Genomic DNA, 27592 nt, shown 5'->3' on the forward strand with positions numbered 1-27592 from the left:
ACTCTACTGCCATCTTGGAGAAGGCAATGGCACCCCACTCCAGTACTCTTGCCTGGAAAATCCCATGGACGGAGGAGCCTAGTAGGCTACAGTCCATGGGGTCGCTAAGAGTCGGACACGACTGAGCGACTTCACTTTCACTTTTCCCTTTCATGCACTGGAGAAGGAAATGGCAACCCACTCCAGTATTCTTGCCTGGAGAATCCCAGGGATGGCGGAGCCTGGTGGGCTGCCGTCTATGGGGTCGCACAGAGTCGGACACGACTGAAGCGACTTAGCAGCAGCACCAGCAGCTACTGCCATCTAATACTTTATACAAGACACAGACAGCTGGTACTGCTCCAACCGCCCCAGGAAACTGCCACAGTGCCATTTCAAGATGCCTCTGGGGGCTTCCCTGGTGGCTCAGGGGTAGAGAATCCACCTGTCAAGGCAGGGGACATGGGTTCAATCCCTGGTTTGGGAAGATCCCACATGTAGTGGGACAGCTGGGTCCATGCACCACAACTGCTGAGTCCACACGCCCCAGCTACTGAAGTCCATGTGCCTAGAGTCCGTGCTCTGCAACAAGAGAAGCCACCGCAATGAGAAACCCGTGCACCAAAACGAAAGAGTAGCCCCTGCTCTCTGCAACTGGAGAAGGCCTGCACACAGCAATTAAGACCCAAAACAGCCATAAGTAAATAAAAATAAATAAATAAATCTTTTTTTAAAAGTCCCTATGGGATCACCCCCCTGCACCCATCTGCAAACATCCACTACCATTCAGACTCCATCCCAGTTAACCCTTCCATGAAAGAGGTCTTGCAAAGCAAACAAAAATTCAGAAGTTAAAGATTCAGTTCTCCCTGCATTAGAATACATGCTGAAAGCACAGAAATGTTTTCAACAGTGAACACTGACCTAAAGTAGTTAAACAGGAGTTCCATATTGTACCCAGAGATAAAAGTGACTTTAAACTGTTGATTTCGGGGTTCTACAACCTACATGTACAGGATGACTCATTTCTAAAAAGTTGTCTTGGGACTTCCCTGGTGGGTCCAGTGGTTGAGACTCTGTGTTCCCAATGCAGAAGACTTGGGTTCAATCCCTGATTAGGGAACTAGATCCCAAGTGCCACAACTAAGATTCAGCAGTCAAATAATTAAAAAATAAAAAGTTGTGTTAAAGACATCCCAGTCCAAGAGACTCATCTGACACATTTGGAAGGGAACACACCAAGTGAAGCTAAAAAAGGGCTCCTAGTCTCAAAGAATAAGTGTTTTGAGACTCTAGGTCGTATGCGTTTAGGAAAATAGGGCCATGTGACTGTGACAGAGGGGAAAAAAATAGAGAAAACACATAACAATGCTTTCAAAAGAGGTCTAATCCAGAAACTGGAATGTTGAGTCTCTCAGATACTGACATGCTTTGCGGGGAGAAAAAGCAATGACAACAGCAACAGAATTTTGGCCACGTGATCTCTCAATTCAAACTCATGGAATCAAACTTAGAGAAAGGGTCCAATATCTACTTAAACAAAAAATAGCTGGGGGAGGGGCTTCCCTGGAGGTCCAGTGGTTAAGACTCCAAGCTCCCACTGTAGGAGGCACAGGTTTGATTCCTGGGGTGCAACCAAAAAAAAAAAAAGACAATTAAAAAACATAGGAGGGGTTAATTTATCAAGTGCTTAACACCCAACACACAGGAACACAAGTTCCTGAAGTTTTTGTCTGTTTAAAGAAAGACAATTCTCTAGAAAATTCTATTATGTATTAACCCTCAGAGACTAGATTTCTGGGTATCTGTATGGACCAACACCTTTTCTTCCAACTCCAACTAAAATATGTTCAAAGAGCAAAGCAATACATTCAAAACCAAATGATGACAACTTCTCAGATGTGATATATCAGAATTCAGGCCTCCAGGTCATAAATAATTTATATCACTAACACACAAGTCTAATCATTTCAAACTATTATTTAGCTGGTGCTACAGATACATTTTCACAGAACAAAAAATTGTTATGTTTATTTGCAGGGAATGGGAAAATAGCAAATTCCATAGCAAACAGAGCCACTGGTGAACCACATACCCATCCACATGGCTAAAGTATTTCTGCTCTTCTATTGTGTTTTGTTTTCAAATGTCCTGCCAGAAGTGCTTTTAAAACAGTGATCTTCTTACCATTATACACTCTTTTTCAATAAAATAGAGAGGGCCCAATGTCAATGTCTTGACTTTTTAATCTACTGAAGTTGCAGAAAAGTCAACACAAATCCAGCAAAAAGAGACAAACCGATACCTCATGGTGTCTGTCTGTAGAATCAGCCCAGGCCTCAGCTCATATCTTGGCAGGAGCTGGGCAAATATTTTGAGCAATCCTGGCTGTGAGGTCATGATGATGACATCACAAACAGGAACTCTGATGCTGGTCAGCCTCTAGGATGCCACCTCACCACATTAAGAGAAAACCAGAAGGTTCTGTATCCCTGAATTTGGAGCTGATAATTCAAAAAAACGTACCTTCTCCCAAGAAATTATCGTCCTGTGTAAAATCAAGCAGCTCACTCTCCACTACAGACCAGCACAGGCAATGCAGGTGAGCAGAGAAAAGCACATCCTAAGTTAAGGATTTAGCTCACCACCAGGCACATATTTTTGTATACTTCAAGTTTGCAAGCTGTTATTTCAGTTCAGTTTCAAACACTTTTTCTTAGTATTCTCTCCTGGGAAATTAAGCTATGTTTAAGAATTCTGAAAACCGAGGAGGAAGTAAATCATGAACTTAAAAATGTCATCTTGGTCTCGCCACTCCACTACATCACTAACTTCACCAATTCCAATATTTATTTACTAAGAAGAGGGAGGGTCCTTATGTGTAAGCTCGAGGTTTATTTCACCAGGACTTCCCTGGTGATATAATGGATAAGAATCCGCTTGACAGTGCAGGGGACATGGGTTTTATCCCTGGTCCAGGAAGATTCCATGTGTCAAGGAGCAACTAAGCCCACACGCCACCACAACCGAGCCAGTGCACCAGGGCCTGTGCTCCGCAACAAGAGAAGCCACCACAGTGAGAAGCCCGAGCACCACAAGGAGGGGTGGCTCACGCCTGCTGCAACTGGAGAAAGCCTGTGAGCAGCAATGAAGACCCAGCTCAGTCAAAACTTACTAAATAAATAAAATTATTAAAAAAAAATAATTTCTCCAGGGGATTTTCCTGACCCAGGAATCGAACCCGGGTCTCCCACATTGCAGGCCGATTCTTTACCATCTGAGCCACCAGGGAAGCCCTTAATATAAACAAGATTTTTGAAGCCCTTAATATAAACAAGATTTTTTTTAAAAAAAAGCAAAAGAAAATGCCAGAAATACAAAGCCTCACCACACACAGTTCTGCACAGTGTCTCTTTGCTAAGAAAAGCCAAAATTGCCAGATTGTTGTCATTGTTGTGGTTCCCGACCACCCCAGGAGTTCTGGAACTTGCAACCCAGAACAAAGAAAGCACTAATGACATTTTATTGTTATTTCCAAGTGGTTAAACATTCTTAAATTGGAGGGAAATGTAACAAAGTATTAATAATCATTATCTCCAGGTGATAGGATTATTGGTAGTTTTAATACCTTCTTCGTATTTTCTTGGGTTTCTCAAATTTTATTTAATGAACAAATATAATTATCTATACCTCCTTTGGATTTTCCTGGATTTCTCAAATTTTATTTAATGAACAGATATAATTACTTAAGCAGGAAAAAAATTTTTTTGTTGTTTTTTTGGCCACGACACACAGCAGGTGGGATCTTAGTTCCTCAGAGATTGAACCCACACCCTCTGCACTAGAAGTGTGGAGTCTTAACCACTGGACCACCAGGGAAGTCCCAGGAAAAAGATTTTTAATGACATTTTTTGAGTCACAGTAAAATGGGCTGCTTCCTAAGGCCCACTTCCTAAGGCCCTCCTTGGAAGAAAAGTTATGACCAACCTAGACAGCATATTAAAAAGCAGACACTACTTTGCCAACAAAGGTCCATTTAGTCAAGGCTATGGTTTTTCCAGTAGTCATGTATGGATGTGAGAGTTGGACTATAAAGAAAGCTGAGCACCGAAGAACTGATGCTTTTGAACTGTGGTGTTGGAGAAGACTCTTGAGAGTCCCTTGGACAGCAAGGAGTCCAACCAGTCCATCCTAAAGGAAATCAGTCCTGAATATTCATTGGAAGGGCTGATGCTGAAGCTGAAACTCCAATACTTTGGCCACCTGACTCGAAGAACTGACTCATTGGAAAAGACCCTGATGCTGGGAAAGATTGAAGGTGGGAGGAGAAGGGGACGACAGAGGATGAGATGGTTGGATGGCATCAGCGACTCAATGGACATGAGTTTGAGTAAACTCCAGGCATTGGTGATGGACAGGGAAGCCTGGTGTGCTACAGTCCAAGGGGTCGCAAAGAGTCAGACACGACTGAGCGACTGAACTGAACTGAACTGAAAATGGGTTGCAGCCAGCGAGTGAGGAAGCAGACTCTAGTGTGCCCTGTGGGCAGGAAAAAGAAACCAGCACGACAGGCCAGTGTCAGCAGTAAGAAATGGGTACCCAGGCAGACAGGCTAGGTGTTTACCAAGCCTACTTCTTTCTCTTCCTGGAGTCACAGGCCACATTTCCCAGCTCCCTCTGCAGCTCAGTGTGACCATGTGACTAAGTTCTAGCCAACGGAAAGAGAGCAGGGCCTGCAACGTGTATACTTTTAGGCCTTCCCCATAAAATCTTCCCACTCTTGGCCCTTCCGTGGCTTGATGGAGATGAGCAGGGTGACTTCAAAAGCGTGGATGTAAGACACCAAAGAAGCCTGAATCCCTGCATCACATTTCTTCATTCCCCTGCCATGAAATACCTACCCCCAACTCTTCTATAACTGAAAATAAACTTCCATCCATTTAAGTCATTAAAATTAGTGGAGTTTGTTACAGCAGCTAGCTTTTCTTACCAAACCAAGTGACAAAGAGATCAAAACTCTGCTGAGACCTTGGAAAACATCTCAGCTAAGTAAACTCAAAATAAATTTTAGGATAAGCTCCTGAGACAGAAATGCTTCACACTACAAAAAAGCACGATTATATGAAAGACAAGTAAAAGTACTGTGTTTTTTTAAAAGCAGAAAGACATTTTACTGGCAAGAGCAAAAATACGTTTAAAGAACACAAGTGTGATTGTAAGGTAAGACTGATGGTGAGCTGATAAATGTTCACGAGTTAGGTGGTGATGGGACTACTTGTCTACATTTGTGAATGAAACTGTCCACAATAAAAAGTTTTTATTATAGAAGATATTTTAGTAAAATCCAAACTCCACCTTCTTCCTCACCCCTCATAACCTAAAGAAAAAAGCTTAAGCACTTTACGGAAACGAGAAGTTCCTCAAAACTTGCAGTCCCCCACAAGTGTGGTGTAAATTATAAGTCCAAGTGAAAAGGAATAATCATCTTCATAATTCTTATCTGATTTCCTAAGGTTTTGTTTCCTGTTTTGCTGTTGCTTTGTGGGTTTTGCTTTTGTTTACTGTTATTTTTTTTTCAATGTAAAAAAAAAAAATGTGGCTCTAAAAAAAGAAAAGTATGAGAAGAGGGTTAGATTGGGAACTGAGACAGCTGGATTCTGTCCCAGATGGATGACCTTCAGCTAGCCCTTAACCTCTTCCTGTATCTCGGGATCCTAAGGATAACTCATTAAATAAGATCAGTTTCTGAGTCCGTCCTTTTGTAGGTCTACTGTTTTGGATTCAAATACAAACTCCCTAAGTGAAAGGGCAAGGATTCAAAAATGAAAGGAAAGCTACCGTGACTTCAACTTTGCCAGAGTTAAGAGTACCCTGCCATCGTTGGGGAAGAAAGAACCACACCTGGTAAGATCAGCCTCCGAAAAGCAATGAAGCAATGCCTCTCCTCTCGCTCTCCAGCATCCTCCGAGGCAAATCAGATCTCCTGCACTTCCCTTCAGCCCCTTCACAGCCCATCAGCAAAACAAAAATACTAAGTTTACGAAATTGGGAAATTCTACTGGCAGGCCAAGGAAGAGTTGAAGATTTGCAATGAATTTAACCTGCCAGGAGAGGGAGTTTAAGGCTGAGCCTCCAAAAACAAGGTGCCCACAACAGCAGAGTGGGCACCTGGGCACTTGGATTTCTGCTCAGCCCTGCTGAGTGCCCAGGAAGAGACGGAGCATCAGGCAGGTTAAGTGTCTTAGCTGCAGGCAGCTGCACGCTGAGACTTCTGAGCACCCATCTAATTCAAAAATGTTAAAAGTCTATGCACTTAGAAGAGAAGGGAAAAAGAAGTTCTGAGAATAAGGCAAAGTCTAGTCGAGAGAAAAGATGTTTCTGAAACTGATTTTCAAGTCAAGCTAGAGACAAAAACTCACACGGCTGTGTTCTGATATCATGTTCCCGAGACGGGGAGCTTCATTCACAGCCTAATCCCGTCCCCTGAAGTCACGGTTATGTAAGTGTCTGCTGCCTGCTGTGTCACTTGCTGTCCTGGCCCCCAGCCCCACCGTGGGAGACGCGTGTAACCTGAGCTCCCCGGCTTCACCCCCTGAAAACACTTACACAACACTCTGCTCACTTTCCAAACCGAATCGCATTTATACCAAGCAAAGGCAAGTGACTCAATTTTTTCCATCTTTCAGGTTCATTCACACTGATATGTCTGTACATACATAAAACATACAATTAGAGCTGAAGTTCACTTATACATTTTCTTCAATTCCTAAGTAAAACAAGGAAAGTCAAGTGTTTTCAACTTCACAGAAGGATATGAAAACCCAATCAGTAAGCTGATGGGCTTGCCTGGGGCCAAGTGAAACAGTTCTCATCTCCCAGCTGAGCTGAGCTGCAAGTCCTCATATGGCAAATGCAGAGTCATGCCTGTTTATGCACCCAAGGCCCATATTCCACTGTTCCGCTCGGCACACCCCCTCATGCCAGGACTTCCGGGGGACACAGGAAATGACTCTAGAAGAATAAAAGCAGACACATCATCTCCTCTCAAGGTCTCTTCTGACTGTGAGTCCTGCCCGAGCCACCATGCAGTCTTCTATAACTGAATGATGAAGCAGTTTGGTTTGTACACTGTGCGATGACTAAGTTTCTCCTGGTCAGGGATGAAATTGGTCTCTGCATCCAATGAGCCTAAAAAAGTACTTGATACACAGTAAGAGTTTTAAAAAGTCCTGAACTGACTCAACAAAACAAGAACCCCTAAAATGATGCAATACTGGGATTTTCAACCTGAAGCAACAAGTACCTGTATCTCACCTTCTAAGCATTTGATGAAGACAACATTAGAGGGTTTCCCAACCCTAGGATCTCCTTCAAAAAGTAGGCCAGTGAGGCTTTGGGCAAACGATTAAATTACCACTTCCAGTGAATGCTGTGTAAGAGCTAGAAGTCTCAAATTAGATTTCTTTTGTGGACACAAAAATACTCGCTCTTTGCAAAGGAAACAAAATGTGAGGCAAATGTGTAATTTTGAACTTTCTAATCATCATATTTAAAAATTTGAAATACCAGCTGAAATTAATAACCTATTTTTGTTAACCAAATATATGCAAAATATGATTTCAAATGTAATCAATATAAAACTGTTAATCAGTTATTTTACATTCTTTTTATATCAGGTTGAAATCCAATCGTGCTATTTTTTAATTTTATCATTGGAGGACAATTGCTTTACACTGTGATTCAGCTATATGTACACATATATCCCCTCCCTCTCCAGCCTCCCTCCCCATCTCCCATCCCACCCCTCTAGGTCATCACAGAGCACCAAGCTGAGCTCCCTGTGCTATACAGCAGCTTCCCATTAGCTACCTACTTTACACATGGTAGTGTACATACGTCAATGCCACTTTTCCAATTTGTCCCACACTCCCCTTCCCCCCTGTGTCCACAAGTTCATTCTTATGTCTATGTCTCTATTTCTGCCCTGCAAACAGGTTCATCTGTACCATTTTTCTAGACTCTGTATGTATGTGATATATACAGTATTTGTTTTTTTCTTTCTGACTTATTATGAAGACTCTAGGTCCATCCACATCTCTACAAATGACAATTTTTCCCCTTTTTCCAGCTGAATAATATTCCATGGTCCAATTATGTATTTTCTACTCAGATCTCAACTTGGACTTGCCAACAGCCATACGTGGCTTATGGCTACCGTACTTGGCAGTGCAGCTCTAGAACTATGTGTAAGGCAGACTATAAGGACGCTCTCCCCTTGACATCCATAATGAACTTACCAATCAGATATCTGAGTGCCCCCAGGTATGCAACAGTCATCTTTCCTACCACATCACAGGCTTCCCTGGTAGACCACACGGTAAAGAGCCTGCCTGCAATACAGGAGACCTGGCTTCGATCCCTGGGTCCGGAAGATCCCCTGGAGGAGGGACTGGCAACCCACTCCAGTATTCTTGCCTGGAGAATCCCATGGATAGAGGAGCCTGGCTATAGTCCACAGGGTTGCAAAGAGTCAGACACCACTGAGTGACTAACACAACACAGCAACAACAATCACATTACAACACATGTGTGAAAGGAAAAATGGTTAAGCTCTTGAATGTAAAGCTGTGAATGATTTAGTTGTTCTTAAGATAAAGAAGAAAAAAAATGACATTTCCAGTAAGAGGACCTTTAAAATATCTATTTGACAGGGATACATGATGCATGAAGAAGCCCTGCTTACAGCACAAGGCACTGCCCAGTAAAACTGATGGCTCAACACAGTTTGAAAACACACCTACGCAAAACTCAAAGCAAAGAACAGAGACTGAGTTACAGATGAAAATTTAATAAGTGTGTCTCAGGATACAAGAAGGGAACCTGAGAGGTAGCGCCTGGCAGATTTAAGGGGATGCAGCAGGAGGCAGCGTTTCAAATACAAAGAGGCGAGTGAAAGCATCTTTCTACTGAGGCGGCTCCACGCTCAGCTGCTTCTGGCATTCTGACTGCAGGAAGCCAACACAGATTCCGGGAAGTGTGGACTAAGAACATGCGGAAAGACAGGACCAGAGACTGCAGGGGAAAACTAACAGGAGAGAAAAGAGGGACGAAGGATGAGACCTCACTGTCAGTTATTCATTTCCTACTCATCTGTTGTTTCTTCCCCCGTGAACCCCAGTAAGTTGGCTTTGATTTAGAGATAGTCTAGTGGCTAAAATGTAAGACTCAGAGAGGAGAAAGCACTGTCCCAAGTATCAACACCGGGGAAATGTGTCAGTTTACTGAATGAAGACACAGAACACGTCTTGTGGGATGAAGAGAGGCGCATCTCCTCCGGGACAGAGTATCTGGCAAGTGTTCAATGTGCTGGAACAGTGATGAGTGACATGGAGCCACCTGCGGTCATGCTAAGGTTCAGGCCTCCTGGAAGCCTCCCCCGTGAACATAGAGAAATATGTGTGATGTCACCAGACACAGTTTAGGGCACAGGCCACCAAAGAGCTACTGCTTTACATCACTGCAATACCAAGTGAGATAAACTAGAATAAAGAGTGAGCAGGGAACTGAAGGCATCTGGAAACTAGAATAAAGAGTGAGCAGGGAACTGAAGGCATCTGGAAACTAGAATAAAGAGTGAGCAGGGAACTGGAGGCATCTGGTTTTAGCAGCAGCTAAGTAGTTGGCTTAAAGGGTAAAGCAAGAGGTAAGTCTGCTAAGGCTGGGTGATGACAGAGGCAGAGATCCAGATGGCCCCTCTGTTTCTTACTCCACCACCTCCAGCAGAGCATTCCAATACTCGGGACTAGTGGGAAGATCAGCCAGGAGATAAGTCACACAACTCTCCCCAAAATAAACATACACAAGACGTGAAAGATTGCCTCTTTCCCTTGTGGAATGAGAGAAAATGAGAGAATCCATCTTCCAGAGAGCTGACTGTCCTGCCGTGCAATATCCCTAAAGGTGGGGGCCGGGGGGTGGGGGGAGGCAGCGTCTGGTATTTGCTCAGAAGGCCTGAGCATCTGGAAACACCTTAGAGAATTCCATGAAGGGACTTCTCTGGTGGTCCAGTGGCTAAGACTCCACGCTTCCGAGGCAGGGGGCCCAGGTTCAATTTCTGGTCAAGAAACTAGATCCCACATGCCGCAACTAAGAGTCTGAAGGCCACAGCTAAAGATCCTGCTTGCCACAACAAAGATCAAAGATCCCAAATGCCTCAACTAAGACCTGGCATGTTCAAGCTGGTGTTAGAAAAGGCAGAGGAACCAGAGATCAGATTGCCAACATCTGCTGGATCATCGAAAAAGCAAGAGAGTTCCAGAAAAACATCTATTTCTGCTTTATTGACTATGCCAAAGCCTTTGACTGTGTGGGTCACAATAAACTGTGGAAAATTCTGAAAGAGATGGGAATACCAGACCATCTGACCTGTCTCTTGAGAAACCTGTATGCAAGTCAGGAAGCAACAGTTCACACTGGACATGGAACAACAGACTGGTTCCAAATAGGAAAAGGAGTACGTCAAGGCTGTATATTGTCACCTTGCTTATTTAACTTATATGCAGAGTACACCATGAGAAACGCTGGGCTGGAGGAAGCACAGGCTGGAATCAAGACTGCTGGGAGAAATATCAATAACCTCAGATATGCAGATGACACCACCCTTATGGCAGAAAGTGAAAAAGAACTAAAGAGCCTCTTGATGAAAGTGAAAGAGGAGAGTGAAAAAGTTGGCTTTAAGCTCAACAATCAGAAAACTAAGATCATGGCATCCGGTCCCATCACTTCATGGCAAATAGATGGGTCAACAGTGGAAACAGTGTCAGACTTTATTTTTCTGGGCTCCAAAACCACTGCAGATCACCATCTGCAGCCATGAAATTAAAAGACGCTTACTCCTTGTAAGGAAAGTTATGACCAACCCAGACAGCATATTGAAAAACAGAGACATTACTTTGTCAACAAAGGTCCATCTAGTCAAAGGTATGGTTTTTCCAGTGGTCATGAATGGATGTGAGAGTTGGACTATAAAGAAAGCTGAGCACCGAAGAATCGATGCTTTTGAACTGTGGTGCTGGAGAGGACTCTTGAGAGTTCCTTGGACTGCAAGGAGATCCAACCAGTCCATCCTAAAGGAAATCAGTCCTGGGTGTTCACTGGTAGGACTGATGTTGAAGCTGAAACTCCAATACTTTGGCCACTTGATGCGAAGAGCTGACTCATTTGAAAAGACCCTGATGCTGGGAAAGATTGTGGGCAGGAGGAGAAGGGGACGACAAAGGATGAGATGGCTGGATGGCATCATCAACTCGATGGACATGGATTTGGGTGGACTCCGGGAGTTAGTGATGGACAGGGAGGCCTGGTGTGCTGCGGTTCATGGGGTCGCAAAGAGTAGGACACAACTGAGCGACTGAACTGAACTGAAGACCCAGCATGGCCAGATAAATAACAAACAAAATAAATATTAAAAGAAAGAGAATACCATGAAATATGAGACACAATACAGAGTCTGAAACATCTTAAGACATCATAGCAGTAGGAGACTAAGACTTAAACTAAGAAGCCCTATACAAGGTAAAAATTGAAATTGAGAAAACTACTATTCATTATTTAATTTCTCATATAAATTAGAAAAAGCAGCATCTCAGTCTAGCCTGAAGATTACAAGCATTCTCCAAAGATCACCTGGCTAAAGACACAGAACCTTCTAAGGACTTAAAGTTGCCTGATGCCTTTCTCACAGTTCATCCAAGTTACTTTGGTACTGCTTTTGACTGTTTACGGTTAATGCACAAGCTGAAGATGGAGCTGGTAATAATTTATATTCTGCTGCTGCTGCTAAGTCGCTTCAGTCGTGTCCAACTCTGTGCGACCCCATAGACGGCAGCCCACCAGGCTCCACCGTCCCTGGGATTCTCCAGGCAAGAACACTGGAGTGGGTTGCCATTTCCTTCTCCAATGCGTGAAAGTGAAAAGTGAAAGTGAAGTCGCTCAGTCGTGTCTGACTCTTCGTTACCCCATGGACTGCAGCCTACCAGGCTCCTCCATCCATGGGATTTTCCAGGCAAGAGTACTGGAATGGGTTGCCATTGTCTTCTCCGAATTTATATTCATGGAGTGCTAAATTTATACTTTTCAGAAATCATTATAAAGCATGACACAAAACAATAATGCAAGTTAAAGGGAGAGAAAAGGAGACATGGGAGACAGGAGTGAAGGTAAAATGTAAAAAATACCAACTTAACTGTAATGCCGCTTTTCAGTACTTCCACTCAGTCCTACATCTACCAACTTAAGCACCTTGTTTTTACAGGGTTGACTTATACTAACTCCCAGGAGACATGTATCTGAGTATGTGCACTAGCAACTATTCCTCAAAAACATGGTCCTCACAGGACTTCCCTGGCAAGCCACGCTCCCACTGCAGGGGGCATGGGTTTGATCCCTGGTCAGAGGACTAAGGTCCCACATGGGGCGGGGAGGGGGGTTGTCAAAAAAAAATTCCAAAAAACCATGATCCTCACTGTCTTCACTTGCTGACTTCAGATCAATGTGCCTTTCACATGGTAGATTATTTAACAAATATTTACCCAGTATTAAAGACAGGTCTTTTTTTTTAATTCCGTTGTCAAAAGAATTATTCATAAACACCAGTATTTCCTCAAAGATTTCCAACCCCTGAGTAACCCTTGCTATCCAGAGTGATGACAGCTACAGGACCACCCAGATGTCAAAGAACTCTTGATGGGTTACTCTGGGGTAGAAATCCTTGAGGAAATACTGGTGTTTATGAAGAGTCCAGGAGGCATAATTCTGGGCCTTCTTTAGCCTTTTGCCACCTTATTGTACTGGACAACTACAAAGATTCGTTTTCACTGAAACTTATTTAGTTAAGTATTTATATATATATTTCACACACAATACATAACTTTTTAAACAGGCCAGACTCCAACAGTCTTAAAATTAACACAAAGGTTAAAAACACAAACTACATATCTCTAGCCAAGGATAAAGTACAGAAGATGAAAATAGTGTAGTCACTGTTTGCCTAAAAGGATCAATGTGAAAAGCCCATTTAGACACTAAAGGGCTGACACAAGCAGGGAAGGATCAGAAAATTAACTGGCCTCTTAATTCAAATGGTGCTACAAGGAAGTTGTACTTTCAATTTCTAAATGGTAGAGCCCTTATCGACCAATTTATAAAGTCAGTCTACCAATCTGAAATGTTGGTTTGAGAATATCACACAATAGGATGCTGAAGGTAAACAGAAAGTTTTACATCTTTCCATCAAAGCCAGAAGTAGAATGTTAAATGATTCAACACTAGTTAAGGATGCTTGCCAAATAAAATCAGAATAGGATGTCAATAGAGAGACATAACCCCTTGAAAAATTATTCTGTGCTCGAAAATTACATGTTTTTAAATTTTGAAGCATATATGACATAGTACTAAATACTAGTTGTACCCAGAGTTTCAAGTCTACAGCTGTTTTTGAAAGGAGGAGGAGGGTGCCAAAACCCAAGCAAAGCAAAGAGAGCTGGAGCATTAGACGATTTTTTTAAGATGGAACGCTGAGCCATGACGCATCGGCCTGCGATCATGTGTGTCTCTGCACAGTTCAGTTTGAGCGAAGATTTATTTTCTGTTCCTATTACTTAGATAAGCAGAAAATAAGCAGTCTCCCAAAGTTCCTCCATCTGCAAAGGACTTTTTTTTTTTAAAGAGCTGAATAATTTGAGCTATTCTGCTCATTTATCCAAGTTTTCACAAAATTCCTACGATTGTGTTAGAGTTCTAATACCACAGCTTAGAGACAGATCTTTTTTTTTTTTTTAATAAATTTATTTATTTTAGTTGGGGGCTAATTACTTTACAATATTGTAGTAGTTTTTGCCATACATTGACATGAATCAGCCATGGGTTTACATGCGTTCTCCCTCTTGGACCCCCCTCCCACCTCCCTACCCATCCCATCCCTCTGGGTCATCCCATTGCCCCAGCCCTGAGCATTTGTCTCATGCATCGAACCTGGAATGGTGTTCTGTTTCACATATGATAATATACATGTTTCAGTGCTATTCTCCCAGAACATCCCATCCTCACCTTCTCCCTCAGAGTCCATAAGACTGTTCTATGCATTTGTGTCTCTCATTCTGAGAGACAGATCTTAAATAAGGAACTGAAATGACTAGGCCTGGTTAGTATCTCCCAGAAGAACTTACTTAATAGGTCGGCAGCAGTCAATTATACTAATGTGTAAAAAGGAGCAAATGTGCTTAATATAGCATCATAAAATTTTAGAATTAGAAGAGACCTGCAATCTAGTTCAACTTCCTCATTTTACCACGGAGGAAACTAATTCTAAAAAGTGAAACCACTTGTCAAGGTCACAGTTACTTAACGGTCTAGGACTTAAACCCCAGTCTCCAGTTTAAAGACTCTTGACCTTCATCTATGCAGATGAATAAAAGCTTTCTGGTCTGTTATAAACAGCAGCAATGAGATGAGTAAGTCAATCTCGAGGCAAGTTAAAACTCATTTCCTTTTCCAGCCTTCACAAAGGAATCAAAATTGGCATACTTTTCACTTGCCCTTCAACAGTCACATGTGGCCCATTCCAAATGCAAACGCTCACCAAATGTTTGTTCTGAACAGGAAAAGGGCACACAGAGAACAGAAGAATCAATGACTTCCTCACTGTTTTGTTTTTTTGCTTCTTTATAAAAACCTTCTTGCTTTTACTTTGCAAATGAGCAATTTTAATAGTTGCAGGCTGGGAATTCCCAGGCAGTTCAGTGGTTACGACTCAACACTTTCACTGATGGGGGCCCGGCTTCAATCCCTGGCCAGGGAACTAAGATCCCACAAGCCAAAGGAAAAAAAAAATAGTTGTAGGTCTTTAGAGGGAATGGAAAAAATAACCAAATTTCAGTTTGCACAATCTTGAAGGATACTCGGCTATTTCAAATTTATTCAGAAGGCCCTAAGACAGTTTTCCCGTACCATCACCCCTGATGTTGTCAATGGAAACCAGGAATTGGTTTCATTTGGATTTTAATAACCCAACTTCATTGTTGGTTATTTTTTACCTTTGTAGGTAATCTTTCACATAGACACACAGCAAGTTCTACCAGATCTTACAGAGAAACTCCTTTTAGTTAAACAGTGGGAAATAAACCTGACAAACATACAAAAGAGCCTGAGGTTTGGCAAGGCACAAGTTCTGACATGAGAAGCACGAGTTCCTACCAGCCATGCGAAATACTTAGCTCCTCATAAATTAAAGTTCGTCAGTGCAAGCTGTTGTCTAAAAATGTGCCCTTAGACAGTGGCAAGGCACTCCAACTAAAAGTAATTTTCTATACATGGCAGGAAATAAGGTTTTCATTTCCCAGACTAGTAGAAGTGGTTTTTCCCCCATTCGACTTACATGAGAGAAGAAAACGGAGGTGCTGAACCCCAGCTTCCTTTAGGAATGGGCATGCGGGAAGACACAAGGGATCAAAGGGGAGAGAAGGGTTCTGATACTGTTTTACAGATACTAATTCATTTAATCGTCATGACGACTATTTGAAATTCCTTTTATCCCCAGTTCAGAGATGAGAAAACTAATAAGTTCCAGAGGTTATCAGTTTGAACCAGATCTTTCAGAAAGCATTAACATAAAGTGACAAAGTAATAACAGAGCCGGGATTGGCTGCTGGAGAAGACTCTTGAGAGTCCCTAGGGCTGCAAGGAGATCAAACCAGTCAATCCTAAGGAAAATCAACCCTGAATATTCATTGCTGAAGCTGAAGCTCCAATACTTTGGCCACCTGATTCGAAGAACTGACTCACTGGAAAAGACCCTGATGCTGGGAAAGATTGAAGGCAGGAGAAGAGGACGGCAGAGGATGAGATGGTTGGATGGCATCACCGATTCAATGGACTTGAGTTTGAGCAAGCTCCGGGAGTTGGTGATGGACAGGGAAGCCTGGAGTGCTACAGTCCATGGGGTCTCAAAGAGTCAGACATGACTGAGCGACTGAACAACAACAAATACCCAGAAGTTTTCCTATTTACCACCTACAACCAGATAGTTTTGAGCAATCATCATACGAAAGACTTGCAAAAAAAATCTTAATGATTACAAAAATGCTGTGTGTTGTGCTCAGTCGTGTCTGCCTCATTTCTACCCCATGGACCTACAGACCAGTAAAAGGGACTCCTGCTCAGAACAGGGAAGCCTCTCCTTGATACAAATCCAAACGTCTTAGTTTTATTTCCTATTACCTGCCCTCAAAGTACAGAGCAGTAGACTATCTATCTGCTATGATCTCAGCAGGATACCCTTTATGCCTTTGCTCAATCCATTCCAGCCTAGAATGTCTTCTCTAACCCATCCCTGCCTGGAGACCCACCATCTCCATCAACGCCAAACAAAAGAGCTACTTCCCATTTTGTTGTTACTGTTCACTCACTCAGTCGTGTCCAATTCTTTGCAACCCCACGGACTGCAGCACGCCAGGCTTCTCTGTCCTTCACTATCTCCCAGAGTTTGCTCAAACTCGTGTCCATTGAATCAAAGAAGCCATCCAACCATCTCAACCTGTCGCCCCCTTCTCCTCCTGCCCTCAATATTTCCCAGCATGAGGGTCTTTTCCAATGAGTCAGTTCTTCACATCAGGTGGCCAAAGTATTGGAGCTTCAGCATCAGTCATTCCAACGAATATTCAGGGTTGATTTCCTTAAGGACTGACTGGTTGGAAGCTTCCTTAATCCTCTCACACACACACACACAGAAAAATCCCATGGACAGAGGAGCCTGGCAGGCTACAGTCCATGGAGTCACAAAAGAGTTGGACATGATTTAGGAACCAAACAACAACAAGCTGTGTGAAACGGACTGTCTTCCACGGCCCCAGCATGCCTCCGCTTTAGCCTCTAACTGGCCCACTGTTAGCTGCCTCACCTGGTGAGATAGCTGCTTGTACCCAGCACAGAGTCCTCACAGCTCTCAAGAGATGTTTGATAAATAAGCATTTCTGGGGTTTTTCCTACCCCACAGGACACTTTCTATTGGTCACATTCATCTGAAAAGCTTTAGTATAATAAATCAAGCCATTTGCAAAATATGCCAGGTGAATCACAGTCAATCAGTGATACAGGACTGGTCTTTCCTCTGTCTTCCTGGGCCTCTTTGATATTTGAAAGAGCCAGTGACTCCCTTAGCACTATTATCATCACCAAATCCCCACATTAAGACAGCAACCCCATCAGGTGCACAGGGCAGGTGTTATCCCCACTCTACAGAATGAGAGACTATAAGTCAAGCAACTAGTCCAACTTCACAAGATTCACGGAACTGGGGCTGAAGCAAATTCAGGACCGCAAACTTACTTTTTTTTTTCCTTAAATCTTTATTCCCAAGGTTCAAACTTCACTGGAGAAAGCAAGTGCTTTATACCAATATAAAAGCATGCATATAGCTAAGTAATTTGGCACTATGAGGCTTGTGGGATTTTAGTTTCCCAACCAGGGCCAGAACCCTCATCCCCTGCATTGGAAGGTGGATTCTTAACCACTGGACCACCAGGGAAGTTCCTCAAACTTAAAAGTAGTCCTGATTCCCCCCATGCTGGTGCGTTGAGAATATTTCCTGTGAAAATATTACACTTTTAATTATGTCAAAACAGAAATACAGGGCTTCCCTGGTGGTTCAGTGGTAAAGAATTTGCCTGTCAATGCAGGAGACTCGGGTTCGATCCCTGATCCAGGAAGATCCCACATGCAGAGGAGCAATTTAGCTCCTGTGTCACAACTAATGAGCCTGTGCTCTAGAGCCCAGGGAGCTGCAACCACTGAGCCCATGCACCCTAGAGCCTGTGCTCCACAACAAGAGAAGCCTGTGCACCACAACTAGAGAGTTGCCCGCACAGCAACCAAGACCCAGCACAGCCAAAACTAAATAAATAAAAATATTTAAAAAATATATATATATGTATATGTAAATACAGACCCAGCCATAAAGACGTTTTTTCAGTATAAAGAAAAAGATTAGAAGGATGTACTCCAAATCACTGAAATAATCTTCTCTGGGCAGTAGGATTATGGATAATTGGCTTTTTTCTCTGTCTTTTAATATGTGTGTTTTATATATTATGCACTGAAACCACATATTATAGGATGACTAGTATATATTATTAAAATGCAAAGGTCCTTGTAAAACTGGTATGCAAGGCGAAAATAAACCCTAGAACCTCAAAAAAGTCATCATTTCACTATATTTTTTTCTAAAAAATCTAAATTTGACTGATTCTAGATTCTCAATGTCGAAACTCAAGCAAGCCACATATGCCTTACAATAGAAATCAGCAATACACTTTTTTCAGTCACCCATGTGTGAAAAAACATTTAGTGACAAAAAGTTTTCTTTCACTTAAGCTGTAAAAAATAAAATAAAATTACCCTGCCTATAAAGTTTATTTTTCTATAGTCTGGAAAAGTAGAGTCTATGTACCTTCCTTCCTGCCTTAAGTTACTAGAAAGTAATGTCTCCAGTAAGAAATCATTCTATGGAGGAAACCAGATAAAGAAAGAAGGTAGGAGATCAAAAGATTTGACTGAAATATTTTAAAGAAAATTTCCCTAATATCTCATCTTTCCTGAGAAGACAGGGAAAAAAAGTATGCCAAATATTTTAGTGTTCTACTTGACTAGGGATCTGTAGAACCAGGGGGTGAGGGGGGGGAATCTATTAAAGTTGCCTTCCGTTTTACATCAAACCCAAATTTTGGATGATCTGCACGTCCTGAACATCTGGATCTTCAGGCCCTTAACTTCAGAAAAGATACAGTAAAACAAGCACTTGGCAATTTTAAGTGTAAAAAATGGGCAGAGTTAAAACTGGGATCTAATCCAAGCTATACTTAGACATAAGTAAGCAAAGGAGAATACAAATACCAAGCTATTTAATTCAAGTCAGAAGTATATTAGACCTTATGCTTATATAAAACATTAGGGCAGCAAAATGCCTGTCTGTAGTCTCATTAGGATTCCTAAGAAGAGGCAGATGAGAGTATACTTCCCCAGGGAAAGAGATATAGGAAAGGGTTCCCAACAGGGATTCTGTAATAGGATTACTACTTTTCTAAGATTTTGCAAGACTACTTTCAAGATTGCGTTGCTGAACCACCATAAGACAGACAATCAAAAAAACAGACCCACCCATTGAGTTAGTGCTAGTGGAATCTGTCTTTCTGTAAGTGCCAGATGGAGATCTGAAAAAAAAAAAAAGCTCTTTACTAAATGTGGCCAAGATTCCTTGGTACTTGGTGCCAAAGCCAGGATATTAACCCAGATGTCCTAGCCAAATTCAAGGTTGGTTAATTACAGTCTGCCAACCCACCGGAAAAAGAAAAAAAAAAAAAAAGGCTCTTCTGTTCCCGATTTGAAATCTGAAGAGGTCACTCTTGAAATTCTTGTACAGTACCATCAGTCAATATGTTTTCCCTTAGAAGTGCATTGTAACTCAAGTGCTGATTTAAAGCATATGGATTCCTTGAGCTCCATCTACATGGGAAACATACATTATGTATATTAAAATACATATATAAGATGCTATATTAGTTTAGAACCTCCCTAAACAGTTATCTAAAAAATTTATATTGAGACTAATACCGTCATTGCCTTCCAATTAAGATTGAAGACACTTAAAGGCTTATATCAAACAGATTTTGAATCATGAATCTTTTAAGACTAAAAAGGAAGGCCTTGCTGCCAGGAGCATAATTCCAGGAAAACGCAATATATGCAAATGTCAATTACAAGGTCTCCCAGGGCTGAGCAAAAATCCTGCATACAAACAGGAAAGTATAGTCTTAACAGCAAGTCTGAACATCAAGTACCGATCTGGCCTTTCTGCCAGCCACTTACTTAAGGTTTCATTGCCAATACAGTCTGTGCATTGCTTAAAATAATATAAACTGAGGTTCAATTTCTAGCTCTCTATTCACTGGCTGTGTGGCCTTTAAGGCAAGTTAGTGAAATTCTTTAAGCCTTACTTCCCCCATCTTCAACTTTTTCTTCAACAAAATCACTAGTATCATGGCACAAAATTCTTTATCTTTCACTATTTTAAAATATTTTAGGGACTTCCCGAGCGGTCCAGTGGCTAAGACTCCAAAGCTTCCAATGCAGGACAGGGGCCTGGTTCAATACCTGGTGAGCCAACTAGATCCCACATTCTGCAACAAAGACCTAGCACAGACAAATATGTAAATAAACAAAGATAAATATTAAAAATAGATTAATATTTTAATACATATGTATTTAATACTTATTTAAGGACTACAACCTTAAATTATCTACAGCCTTAAATTATCTGGCCCCTCCCAAGCTCCTGCCTCAGGACCCTTGCAACTGATTCCTCCGGTATGCTCTTCCCTCAGGGATCAACATTCCCTCACTTCATCTAGATCTCTATTTAAAAGCCATTTTCTCAGCAAGGTCTCCTCTCATCACCCTATCTAGAATTTCCGTTACCCTACCTCTTGTCCCCAAAACTTGTAGTATTTAGTCTTACCATGTATCACTTTCCAACATACAATAAATTGTATTAACATGGTTACTGTCTGCCTCCCCTACCTGAAGGGAGTTCCAACAGGGGTTTCTGTTTTATTTACTGCTGTATCACCAGCACCCAGAACAGCAACCGGCACACAGCAGGTGCTCAATAAATACCTGCTGAGTGAATTCCAAATGAGACCTCAGTACTACCCATGTACAGGTGCACCACAGCCCCACAAACTCCCTCTGGGGAGACTACCACACACTACAAAAAAATACTGAAAAAGAGAACTTATTGGTTTGCAGTGATTACAACAGTGTCCATTCTTTATATTAGAGAAAAACAATCGACTTCCCACTTTATTTGTACAAGGAAGAGGAGAAAGAAATTGATAATTCAGATAAAGTGGAAAATTATACAAGGTGAAAGGCTCATTTTAGTTAACACTGCATAAAGTTTTCTTTTAACGTTAACAAATAGTAAGACATCTTCCTATGACTTTACTACACTACCTTCAGTTTTGTTTTGTTTTGTCTTTTTCTATAAAACCAGTCCTGGGACTTCCCTGGTGGTTTTTAAAAAACTACTCCTGGGATTTCCCTGGTGGTCCAGTGGCTAAAAGTCTGTGCTCCCAATGCAGGGGACCCAGGTTCGATCCCTGGTCAGGGAACCAGATCCCACATGCTGCAACTAAGACCTGGTACAGCCAAATAAATAAATATTGAAAAACAAAAAACAATCCTGAAGCTTATGGACCTCATATTTTCAATTAACTGAATAATAAATATTGACTGAGCACACGGGACTCTGCAGAATTCTGAAGAGGGTACTATAAAGTGAAAGTCAAGGTCCTTGAAATATACATATAGATATGTACCATATATATATATATATATGTATACACATATACACACATACACACAAATACCTTGAGATAGATACACACAATCTTTGGGAAGAACAGAAATACATCTGTAGTAAATAATGAAGAACACCAGGCAGCCAATATATGACAAATTCAAAAATGCCTACCTTTTTGTGGAGCACAGGAGGACAAAGCCACCTCTTACACAACATGATTTCGGTTTGGAATCCCAACAGAGACAGAACTTAAAAGCAAGAGTCAAACATTACTTGCTTAAGTTCATATGCATTCACGGATCACACGGGATGGGACAGATTCAATGTTTGACAATAGGTTAAAAAAATTTTTTTAAGGTAAATGAAAAAAGTACAAATTCCAAACTTATAAAGAACAGAAACCAGGTCTGCCTACGTCTCTCTCACTGAAGCACAAGTAAGTGCTTAATCAATTGTTGGGGGAAAAAAAAGAGGGATGGGTGATCTTTATCTTTAGACAGAATACCTTCGCAGGGTCCACCCAGTTTGTTGTTCACCCTTTTGAACCAGGCCTAGTGAGAAGCCTAAGCTGTACCTTACCACTTTCTCTGAACCTCAGAAACTCAAGACCAGCCTTTGGCCAAGCAATCACCCACTTTCTTTGCTTTAAGGAGGGCCAGACTTAGACTTGCTCCTTGCAGGAGAGTCACTATACCAATTTAATTACCAAGCACCAGGAGTCAGAATACCAGAGCTTAAATCCTGACACCACCACACCACCACTTATCAGCTATGTGACCCTGAGCAAGGTTCCTGACCTTTCTATGCCTCTTCTGTAAAATGGGATAATAGCACCAAACAGCACCATCATTGGGCTAGGTTAATTGACACAAAACACATAAAAGACCTGCCCAGAGCTTGACCACAGGAAGCCCTCAATAAATGTTACTATTTCCAGAGAAAAATGCCCCAAAGCTGAGGAGCAACATATACCTGAGGATTCTTGCAAAAGGTTATCATTACACCCAAAATACTAACAGACCTGGTCTCTGGACTTGTACATACTATAGGTAACAGTAATAATTAAAGGAAAAAAAAAAAACAAAACACCAACCAGAACCACAACCATAAAAGCAGCAGCAGTTAACACTAGTCCTGAGCTCTTACCGCCAGTAACTGTCCTAACCTGAAACAGGAAGAAGGCAAGACTGCTGAATCCAACAACAACCAAAAAAAGCAGCATATTTTTTTCTCCACCCTCCTTTTTAAACACGTTAATTGGCGCCCAGGTTTTGCGAAAAACAGGTAACTAAAGATTATAGACTTAACGTGTAATTTCTTCATACCAAAGAGGTGGGGCTGGGAAGGGAGGAAGGGGTGGTGCTCGGTCCCTGCCAGATGGAAAAGCCACATGAAGTGGAGCAACAGCGGAGTTCAGGGTTTCTCCGCGGAGCAAAACCCACAATTTCTGAAGCACAGGACCTCCAAAGGAGCGGAATCAGGAGGCTCTGCTTTGAAAATAACCTCTGAACAAGTGTCATCTGTCTCCAGAGCCAATCCCCTGACGAGGCATAAGGTTCGGGTTACGGGGCAGCGGTGTTATTTCGGAAATCCCTGTCACCTCTTGTCGTCCACCTTCCCCAAGAATCACGGTCCCATTCGAGGGCGTGGGGTGGGGGACAAAAGCCACGGCCGGCCGGGCCCCAGGCCAGCGAGGCCAGCCCGCCGGCCGGCGCCCGCCTCGGAGGCCACGGCCAGGGTGCCCTCCATGCCGGCTCGCGGGCACCGCTGCCAAGGGCCCGAGGAAGGCTCAGGTGACCGCCGGGGCAACAGGTCCCGCTGGGCCTCGGCCCCATGGGGGTTCGGCCCGCAGCCCCAGGACTGAGGGGATCGAAGACGGGCTCCGGGGAGAGAGAGGCGCCTGGGGCGGCGCAGGGGCAAGGAGTCCAAGCTCCATCTTGAGGCGGGCGGAGGAAGGGAAGGCCGGGCTCGGCGCTGACACGGCCGGCCACTTTCCGGCTCCGGGGAGAGCACCCCCAGGGTCCCCTGGCCTCCACGGCCATCTCCCCGGGACCCCCCACGGCCCCACGGGGATGGCCCGGTGCGCGGGACTCGGTCCTCCCTCCTGGACGCCGGGCCCGGTCCCCCCGGCCCCGAGCCGGGTGGGCAGGGAGGGAAGGGAAAGGTGAGGAGGGGATGGGGAAGGGGAGAGGGCCCGCGCCGCGCCCCACTCACCGCTCGCCGCCGCCTCGGTCGCCGCCGGACGCCACCACCTGCCCCACTGCAGCAGCAGCAGCAGCCGCGCGGCCGCCGCCTCCCGCCTCCCGGCTTGTCGGCTTCGGGCGGGGGAGAGCGTGACGCGCCGCCGCGGGGCCGGGCGGGCGCGCGCCTCCTGGAGAAGACGCCGCGGCGGCTCCTCCCCGCGCGCTCCGCCGCCGCGCCCACCGCTGCCGGCCCCGCGCCCCGAACCTCGCGGCCGGCACCCCGCACCCCGCGTCGGGCCCAAACTCCCCCACCCCCACAACACATACCGCCTCCTCTTTGTCTGCACCCCCCGCGGCTCCCGGGAGGAGAACCCCCAGGCCCCCGGCGCGCCCGCCGTCCCGCCCTCAGATCCCAAAGAGGACCGGGACGGGGAGGAAGGTACCGGGGAAACCCATGAGGCCTGGACTAAGGGGCTTCTCATCATCTCGCTTCATTCCCCATTTTCTCAAAGTGTGCCCAGAATTTGCAAGTCACACCCGATAGATCCATTCAGCCTGATCACACAGTCGGTTGGTTTAGAGCTGATTTTTTTCCCCCTAGACCCTCAAGGTGAGAAACCCTTTGAAACAAGCTAGGAGGAGCGGCCAACAGCTGGCTAAGTTTCAGGAGCACCCTCTTCTGCCCTCCTCGCCCTCCAGGGAAGACTCGGGATGAGGAATCCCTGGGGAAAACGCTGAAAGGCGCTGCCTACAGCAGGTGAAGCTTGGGAAGGATCATCTCTGCTCTCCCTTTCCTTCCAGGGAAAGACCGAAGCCCAACACTTGCTCTATTACTTTGAGAAAAGCCTCTTTTTTTTCGCCCCAGCCGCTTGCACTGAAGCCCTGGTTAAGGTCCTGGTCCTCCCACCTCCCCCCGGGGATCTCCTTTAAAAGCTTTTGAAAGGAACTGGAGGAAAGGCATCAGCAGCCTGCTCCAGGCTGGTGCAGCGGAGGGCGGCCAGCATTTTACTCCCATGGACCATGGCAACCCCAGAAGCTTGGCAGCTCCTGGGAGAGGAATTTGCAGCTGTCAGTGGAAGCCCAGGATTTTGCAGCGACTCAGTGGTGGATAGGGGGCCAGGGGCTTCCTCCTCCTCTCTGCTAGAAGGGAATAATCAGGAGGGTGACCCCTTTGCTGACCCTTATTCAAAGCACCGGTGCTGCCTGGACCAACAGGCGTGCACAGAGCAGGGGAAGGAAACTACATTGAAAATGCATGGAGTTCTGAACAAATAAGAAAATTCATCTGCTGGCCCCTCCCCTCCAGTCACCACCTTTAAAGACACAAAAATTCTCTCTTAATTCAACATTGCATTAGTTTGCAAGTCTTGAAGCCAAAGTGTGGTGGCACCCCGATAGTATGCAGTGGCTTCCAGGGTGACTCAGATGGTAAAGAATCTGCCTGCAATGCTTCGATCCCCTGGAGAAGGTAATGGCAACCCACTCCAGTGTTGTTGCCTGGAAAATTCCGTGGACAAAGAAGCCTGGTGGGCTACAGTCCATGGGGTCACAAAGAATCAGACACAACTGAATGACTAACACACACACACATTCCTAATCTGAAAGGCACACCTTCCTCTCTCTGAACGTTTTTCAGCTCTAATACACAACCTATGTAATCATAGATGCTATAGAAAGAGGCACAGACCACCGTTAATTGTGGGGTGCAAATATAAACATTTCAGGGGACTTCCCTGGCCATCCAGTGGTTAAGACCACTCCCTTTTCAGGGGATGCAGGTTCAAACCCTGGTCAGGGAACTAGATCCCACAAGCTACATGGCACAGTGAAAGCAAAAAACAAAACATGTTTTTCTCTTTTCTCCTCTACTCATTCTTCTGAACCTATCTTTATTTCTAAATGCCTTTATTTTCTTCATTCTGGACTGTTGTGTTTTTTTTGCGTTAATTTTTGTTTTTAAAGTATTACATCAAAATAGTAGCTGTCTTGACTACTGAGTTTTTGGTGCCCCCTTAAATTTTGTGACCAAGGCCTAGTCCCAGCCTTGAAACCTAGGCATTGACTGTGTTCAGTCCCATGATTTGGCTGGTGTTAGGACAAAAGAAGTTTCTCAATTCTATTTCATAGAAAGCATTCACATTCCATTTTCAGAGATTTCAGAGCTTAGCCACTGAGTTTTTTTAATGTATGTCTGCTGTAAAATTATTAGAACTCAATTGACAAGAGTTTAGAAGATGGAGGGAAATGGCAGAAGTTGAAAGCCAGTAGGAGCTCCCAGATCTTCATTTTACCAAGTGGGGAAATCATTAAAAACCTTTTTGGGGTAAAAAAAAATAAAGGTTTACTCATATCATTAGGGCTTCTCTGGTGGCTCAGACAGTAAAGAATCCACCTGCTATGCTGGAAACCTGGGTTCGATTCCTGGATTGGGAAGATCCCCTGGAGGAGGGCATGGCAACCCACTCCACTATTCCTGCCTGGAGACTCCCCATGGACAGAGGAGCCTGGCGGGCTACCATCCATGGGGTCAAAAAGAGTAGGACACGACTGAGTGACTAAGCACATATCATTAAATTATCCCATAAGAATAACCACAAATAGTGGTAGACCTGTGTGGAGGGAAAGAGGTAGTAGCACTTTAGTCATAACACAAAGTCAATAGATAATGTCTATAGATGCTAAATAAATAGCAATATAAGTATACTTTTATATACACGGAAGTTACTGCCTGAAGAACTGAAGACAAAAATTAATGGTGTCTGTGGAACAGAGTTGGGGGGGATTTGCAGAACAATGTTACCTTTCATTAAAAACCCTGATGCCCTTTATTTTTTAAAATGTGCATGCATTACTTTGATTTCTTTTTTTTTTTTAAGTATTTAAGGTCATCAAACAAATGGATTTAAGAATATAAGGTCCTCAAACAAATGAATAGAGAACATTCTCTGCAAAGTGATGCGTGTCCACACTTTCTTTCTATACAGCTCTTTAGATTCACTCTTTCTCTGACAGCTTTCTTCTGTAGAGCAGGTTTATTTGTTTATTACCTGTCCTACTCCACCCCTCCTAGCATGTAACTTGCAAGGGAGCAAGGATTGTTGGTTCATTGCTCTAGCTGCATCCCCAGAATATACTTGGTTCATACTAGTTTGGTTTCTTAAAGGATTTAGTGTAAGACTTCAGGTGCTATGTTACTAGGGACATTTTTCCAGTATTTTGTCTTTATTTTTTTAAAGAACAATAGGTGTTCATTATTTAAATTAAAACAAGTAAACTGAAGAAAACAAAACAGTTATAATCCCATACATCCAGAGAAAATTACTATAAACAATGGTTCTAAATTCATTCATTACTATCTATTTTAAATAGTTCACTAAGACACCAATAGTTCTTATCGCCATTCAGAAACAATACTCAATATAAAATAGTGGTTGGAGAGTACTTTGTAAATTTCTGAAAGATGTGAGGATTTATATAGCTTTTAAAGTGGAAAATGAAACAAAAGCTGTCAAACAAGAATACTCTTAATTAAAAGTAAATTTTTTTCTTTCTTTTTTTCCTTTTTCTTTTTTTAAGTTCCTGAACTGTAACAGATATGAATTAAAAATGTAAATTCTTCTGTTATAAAATAAATATAAGTCATGAAGATATAACATACAATATGGTGACTACAGTTAGTAATACTATGCTGCATATTTAAAAGTTGCTAAGAGAGTAAATCTTGAAAGTCTTCATCACAAGGAAAAAAAGTTTTTTTTGCAACTGTGTCTGGTGACAGATGTTAACTAGCCTTATTATGGTGATCATTTCATAATATATGCAAATATTGAATCATTTTTATACTTGAAATTAATATTATATGTCACTTATACCTCAATAAAAATTTGTAAGTGTAACTCCTAAGAGATAGTCCATAATTAAAACAATGTTTATAAAGAAGACACAGGAATTCATTTTCACTATGCTATTTTTTAAATCACATCTACTTTTATTAGCATTGTTTCAAAAACCAGAGTCA

The 27592-nt window shown here is 43.1% G+C and overlaps 1 protein-coding gene and 1 long non-coding RNA gene across 13 annotated transcripts in view; one reads left to right on the top strand and one right to left on the bottom strand.

The window, feature by feature from the left end:
- The window catches only part of CLIP1 (CAP-Gly domain containing linker protein 1), a 118104-nt gene extending 94394 nt beyond the window's left edge, over positions 1-23710 (bottom strand). For 7 of the 12 annotated variants that reach the window (XR_014068526.1, XM_081540147.1, XM_081540145.1 and 4 more), the window contains exon 1: positions 23606-23710. The gene's annotated coding sequence lies outside the window, so the exon portion shown is untranslated. Of the gene's footprint in view, positions 1-2166; positions 2347-23605 lie in introns of those variants that run through there. The other 5 variants (XR_014068527.1, XM_081540148.1, XM_081540146.1 and 2 more) reach the window with 2 other exon arrangements.
- LOC145525953 (uncharacterized) lies at positions 2432-9851 on the top strand. The gene is made up of 2 exons (XR_014068528.1): positions 2432-2581; positions 8691-9851. It is a non-coding gene; the product is annotated as an uncharacterized LOC145525953 (long non-coding RNA).
- Positions 23711-27592: the final 3882 nt, after the last annotated feature.

Source organism: Giraffa tippelskirchi, chromosome 11 (genome assembly GCF_054371585.1).
Source record: "Giraffa tippelskirchi isolate mGirTip1 chromosome 11, T2T-mGirTip1v1.2.pri, whole genome shotgun sequence".
In the NCBI taxonomy this organism is placed as follows: Eukaryota; Metazoa; Chordata; class Mammalia; order Artiodactyla; family Giraffidae; genus Giraffa; species Giraffa tippelskirchi.